This window comes from Octopus sinensis, linkage group LG5 (genome assembly GCF_006345805.1).
Source record: "Octopus sinensis linkage group LG5, ASM634580v1, whole genome shotgun sequence".
Classification (NCBI taxonomy): Eukaryota; Metazoa; Mollusca; class Cephalopoda; order Octopoda; family Octopodidae; genus Octopus; species Octopus sinensis.
Window position 1 is genome coordinate 95,608,964 of NC_043001.1, and position 6,895 is coordinate 95,615,858.

The window sequence follows — 6,895 nt, forward strand, 5'->3', positions numbered from 1 at the left end:
ATATACATACATACATATATATAAAAAGGGATGGAAAGAGAGAGAAAGACACTGTAAGAGTGGTAAAGGGAGGGAGAGATTTGTGGGTGCAGTTGGTAACTTTTGAACAGGTAGTGGTTTATATCCTAAATTTCACGCAGCAGCATATAAACAAAAATGACTAGAGTGTCAATGCAAAGTGAGGGCCTAATACTCTACGTTCCTCTAGTTCAAGGACTCATAGTTATTTTAGTAACATTTCAAACACATTCACTTTCTAAGGAGTATGGAACTTGTGCTCGAAAATATGTAATTTGTCATCCAATATACAACAGATACCGATTTGCCAGCAACGAAATGTGCATCCGTCTTATAAACAGATTTATTGCATACACATATACATATATAGCATTTTTGCTAAAACTGTTGTAATATGTAATGGAGGAAATATCTCACGACTAAATACATAAAATAACGTAGGTATCTATATGGCCAATTTTTCGTTATATATCGCTGTTAAATACAATTGATTAAAATTGCTAGCTTTGTTTTAGGAATTACATATTCCGACATATTTCAAAGTATCATAATTCAAACTATCTATGTATCTATCTACCGATCTAGGGAGAATTTACGAAAAATAGGAAAAGACGAAAACAGGTGGTGTACAAAACAAACAGATGTATGAGGAATTACAACCGTGTTTCGTGGTCTGCTATCACAACAGCTCCTTTATAGGATCCAGTTAGCTCAATACATCATCAGGAGCAACCACTTCCGGTTTCAGCCCTTACTCCTCGACCTTCTTGACGTGGCAGAGACCCCGCTTTCGGATGTGTCTTCAGCTCTAGTGTTGGGTGCATGGCTTCTTTCTTCTTTCTTCTGTTCCCTGGCCTCTTCGATGTATCGTCAGCGAGTGTCAGCCGTGACTGACTGACTTGTCAAAATTTTCCCTTTAAATACCTGCCGCTAGACTCCAGCAGACAACCCCAGCAAGCTGTCACGTGACACTGTCTCACCTTAACTCAGGAATAGAAAAAGTCTTTTACGTTGCGGTGCCTACATTGTAGTGGCTATCTATTTATCTATCTATCTATCTCTCTATCACCTATCTATCTATATATATATCTATCTATCTATCCGTATCTCTCTCTCTCCTCTCTCTCTCTCTCTCTATATATATATATATATATATATATATATATATATATATATATATATATATTCATGTGTATATAATATATATATATATATAATATATATATATATACATATATATATATATATATATATGTGTGTATGTGTGTGTGTGTGTGTGTATGTATTTAACAAGTACTTAAGGCAACAATATATTTTGTTAAATTCGCATATGTATGAATTTACATGATTTTATTGAAACTTTCACGAGTTATTAATGCAATATATTTAATGCTGCTGAATAATTGAAGATAACAAGATACTTCATTTCCTTTTGCAAGTGATGGATTCAGTATGTACGCACCAAACATAATGACAACTTAAATAGATACTATAATATCATTCTAAAATTAAAACGACGGCATGTTAATGTATAAAACATAAAGTTAGATACATAGCGCAACGGTAATGTATATTTAGGTACTTGTACCGAGAGATCGTTTTAACTCGTTTACGTATCAATACATCTTATGAAAACGAATTATATTAAATTGAATTAATTACTTGTCGAATGTTAACATTAATTGTCTTAATACTGCTGTCAGTAAATCCGTCCACAACATAGTCTGACTGACAGAGAATGAAATTTTTTGGCAAATTGATTGCAATCTGCTCGCAGACTTCAATTGTCTTTAAATATCTCAGCAAGAAACATTGTAGTTTTTTCTGGACCTTTTCGGTTTGAACGACAGTTTTTAACATAATTTCTAGGTAACTAGAAAATTTTAAACTTCGTATACTGGTAGAATGTGTTTATAAAACATCTTTTTTTCTTGGCTTTATTGAGAAAATTCTATAGTTTGTAAGATATTTGTTGTTGTTTTTTCTTCCATTTATGCAATTTCAACCAATCAGTGACGTCCATTGAGGTAAACAACATTCTGTGCCGTATGAATATGTCCCTCGTTTAAGAAACAGATTGGGTTTATTTACATTTATGAAGAAAAAAAGATACCCTCCCCCACCCCTAACACTAACCTTAACTAAACCTAACCCTAAAACAGATTGAAATACAATAGATCGATACTAGGGTCATAATTATATGTGACAATTTCATATGATACCGCTAGAAAAAACTGCCGTTCAAACCGAAATAATCCTAGTGGTTTTTCTCTATCATTTAGGTTTTCAATAAACATTCGCTACTATGCTGAAATCTGTAATATATTTTTGGCTTCATCAATATCCAGAAGTCACATGCCCATTTTTCTCGGAACCGACATTTAATATCTGTCTGTAAGTACGCATATATTTATGTATAACCAAGCTACGATCTTAATGTGCTAATTAGTTTTAATTGAGAGATAATTAATATATCATCAATCTAAACTAGATAATATATTTCGCTTCGATCATTGACAAAATTTATGAATTGTTTACACAAGTAATATATGTTCTGAAGCTGTGAGTTATTATATCAACATTAATTATATCTTATTCATTCAGTGAGTTAACTTTAAATTATTATTCTAGCAGTGTGTATTATTGTAGTCTTTTTTTTTTATTCTGTCAATCTATTTTCAATGTGGACTGACTGTCATTGAATTAAAAGTTGCAGCTTAATTTGATATGCCTGATATATTTTTGAGATATAGTTAGATCGATCGTTAAACTGTACTAATCACATGAAATGCATTGCTAAGTTTACATAGCAATATATATGATGTCTCTAGAAATACACACTCGTCCAGCCCTTTTTTTAATAACGCATCGCAATTTTAATGCTTGTAGGAATTTAGGGTATAAATATGTATATGTATATATATATATATATATATATATATATGTGTGTATGTGTATATATATATATTATATATATATATATGTATATATATATATATGTGTGTGTGTGTGTGTGTGTGTGTGTGTGTATACTCCTTACTCTTTACTTTTTTACTTGTTTCAGTAATATATATTTATAACAACATCAAATTGGAAGGTACCGCTCGAGCGAAAATATACAGAGAAGGGTATTTGGGAATGCAGAGGTTTTTTAAAGATGTTTATTGACTTGAACGGTTTCACTTGAAAACAAATATTCAAAAGAAACATGTAAGGCTTTGTGTAGACTTTGTGGTGTTAAAGATTGGTTAATATTAATGTATTAAATACAATGTCATTGACATTGATAAGAGAAAGTTCATTGGGCAATTGTGCTTAAACAATTTGCATACCTACATGCACATATACGCACATGTATACACATATTCATATAAAACACACATAAATACAAACGATTATATACATATATATATATATATAGTATATATATATATAATATATATATATATATAATATATATATATATATATATATATATATATAATATATATATATATATATACTCACACACACACACATATATAATATATAAGCAATTATATGTATACACACGAACACACACTCAAACATACACACATGTAAATATATAAAGATATATATATATATATATATATATTATATATATATATATATATATATATGTTTGTTTATATGCATGTGTGTGTCGTTTGTTTTATGTACGATTTTATGGTCATGTATGTGTGTACGTAGATGCAATTGTGTGAGTGTGTGTATGTGATTAAATAAGGGTACACCATACCAACTATGAGAAATGAAACAAATGAGCTCAAATCCAAAGATTCACAAATGTCATATTTGGAGAAGAATTCACCATTTTTGACCACTCCTAAAAATATCCAATTTCTTTCTAACTGATAGGTTAATTTCTTCTCCCTAATATTTCAACTACTTTTTGTCTTCCTCTTACTTTTTCCCTTCCGTATTTCTTCGTTTTGCTCTTATTCATGTTCCTTTTCCTTCTTTTTCCAGCTTTTTATTTAGCTCTTTTTACATTTTATGTTTTATCTTTTGCTTCTTCATTTCTTCTTTCTCAATTTTCACACATGATGGAGTGTTCACTTTTTTGTATTATTTTATTATTTATATATTATTTATACTATTAATTTTTGTATTATTTCTATCTTCAATTTTCTTTTTTTCTATTTTTGATTTTATTTGTAAAAATATCACTTTCATATATATATATATATATATATATATATACATGCATATGTTTGTATATATATATATATATATACATACATATATATATATATATACATACATATATACACATATATATGTCTGTATATATATATATATATATATATATATAATATATATATGTATGTATGTATAGTATACTCTCCGTTCGATAATAATACGAGTGAGCACTCTAATTCGGGTTTTGTGTGATCATGTATATGTTAACTGCAATGAAGCAACGGTGGTGCCCCGGCATGGCCGCAGCTTTCGGGCTGAAACATCTTTAAGGATTTTAAAGATTGTATATACATACATCTTTCGCTAGCACTATCTTTCGCAATCATGATCTTTTGTATGTCGTAAGGAAACTGATAGTTACAAACAGGATATTGTAGGAGCAACCACACCACCTGACTTCACATCACCAGTACAGTTACAGAGAACGAGACAATAATATAAAGGAAAAGCACCAAGAGCAACATGCAAATTGAAAAGAACCACAACTTACAAAATATTACAGAAGGGGAAAAATCTTAAATAATTGTATTTGAGGCTCCGAAATATACACCGCCTGAGGGAAAATATTTCTAACTTCCCATACAAATGTAAGTTGCTCGTAGACTGTTTAGAATTGAATTAGTAAAGGCAACCTCCCATTATAAAATGCTGCAGAGTTGTATTTATGGTCCCTGCAACATACACTAGGAAATTGGTAATCTGTAAGTTCAGAGGTTGCAGATACGAACCTGTTCGGTGCAGTCTATGAGTTATAAGTTATACAAACATTTATTTCACACTTCTCACCAACCAAGCGAAGCGGGGCTGCCGGTTTAGTCACGGATATCCCGACCGTCTGACCGTTAGCACTACGTCACATGTGAATTATTATTATAGATTACTATCACTATTTCAACTGTTATAGATAGTTATCACCACTAATACCAACATTATCTATTTATCTCTCTATCTATCTCTCCATCTCTCTATCTCTATCTGTATCTATCTATCTATCTACCTATCTATCTACCTACCTACCTACCTACCTACCTATCAATCGATATATGTATGAATTTCAACATAAAAGTAATGATTAGTAGAATTTTAATTTGTAAGCTCATAATCTGTGTACCTCATGGTGTTAGTTGTATAATAATATGGGCATCCTTTTATCATATTCAATATATCCCTTTCCATATATATTCTATTCTCTTTTCAATAGACACTTTATGATTTCGTTGATCTCCAGATTATATTTCTTCATTTGCCAACCATTCAAATTAATATTTCTATTTGGAGACATTTATTTACTGGGAACTAATCAATAACAATACGAGAGCCTATTACCATAATTTTTTTTTGCCTATGTGAAACCTTGCCTCTTATTATGGTCTGTTTATTATTCATTGCCTACGTTTTTTAATTGGATTTTCATCGCCTGTTTCTTATGGATTCTGATAATGTTTGCTTCCTTTCCGAGTATACATTTCACTTGCATTATCTATTTTATTTACACAGTAACTTGGCTCAGAATGGCTCAAAACAAGCTGTTTTCTTCTGGAATGACTGCATATTTAATGCATTGTATATTTATATAATGGGTTTTGGTATCTGCTTTCAATTGAGTTTTGTATATTACTGTATACATATGCATCATATTAAAGCTTCATGTTAATACTTAAATGTAAATTTTAAAGTTTCCATTTTACCAAAAGATTTAACGTTGTTTGCTATAGTACATATATCGGATCAGGTTTTAGTTTTACACATATTTGTGTTGCTCCATTCTCTATAGAATTACAGCCATTTAAATCTAAATGCATTGTGCACATGCTTGCTCTGAGAAAACATTAGCAGATTAGGTTTTAGTTTTCTTCTGTTTATCGCTATTTTTTTATACATATATATATATATATATATATATATATATATATATATATATATATATATATACATGTGTGCGTGTGTGTGTCTATATATAAGAAAGATATTTTTGAATATCTACTGGAGATATACTTTCTATTTTGTAGTTGAAAAAGGAATAGTTATTAGAATGAATATTCTCTCTATATGCATGTGTACGTATATATATACATACACACATATATATGTATATATGCATGTATATATATATATTATTATATATAATATATATATATATATATATATATATATATTATATATATATTCATTTATAATGTATGTATGGATCTGTATATTTATGTATGCAGAACCTTTGTGTATACTGTTTAAAAATCAGTACATTTTACTTACGTTTAAGGCTAATCTTTATCTACTTACTGCTTGTAAATAATATTTTTCTATAAGTTGGTGGAACCTCTGTATTATCGAACCCCATTACCCTATACTTGAAATAATTACGTCAACGATATTACGGAACAAGCGCTCCTAATCCAGCTCACCCTAACATTTCCCTATATTTTCTTTCAATATCATGAACTCTACGTTGCTAGTACACTGAAATGAAGTTTTGTTCAACATTTGATCAATTCTTATGCTTTATGTTACTTTAGCAAACAGTAAAGTATTAACGTTTTAATAGAATTCCCTTCCTGAAGCTTTGCGCGGAGGCCTATTGCTAAATAGAATTTCATGCTAATATTTATATTCATTTCCGTGCGTAGGTTTATCTACATTTCTTCAACTTTAGAGT

The 6,895-nt window shown here is 29.9% G+C and overlaps 1 long non-coding RNA gene across 1 annotated transcript in view; it reads right to left on the reverse strand.

The window, feature by feature from the left end:
* Positions 1-1,893: 1,893 nt before the first annotated feature.
* The window catches only part of LOC118763385, a 26,046-nt gene continuing 21,044 nt past the window's right edge, over positions 1,894-6,895 (reverse strand). The window contains exon 3 of the long non-coding RNA XR_004999133.1: positions 1,894-1,906. This is a non-coding gene — a long non-coding RNA (uncharacterized LOC118763385). The remainder of the gene's footprint in view (positions 1,907-6,895) is intronic.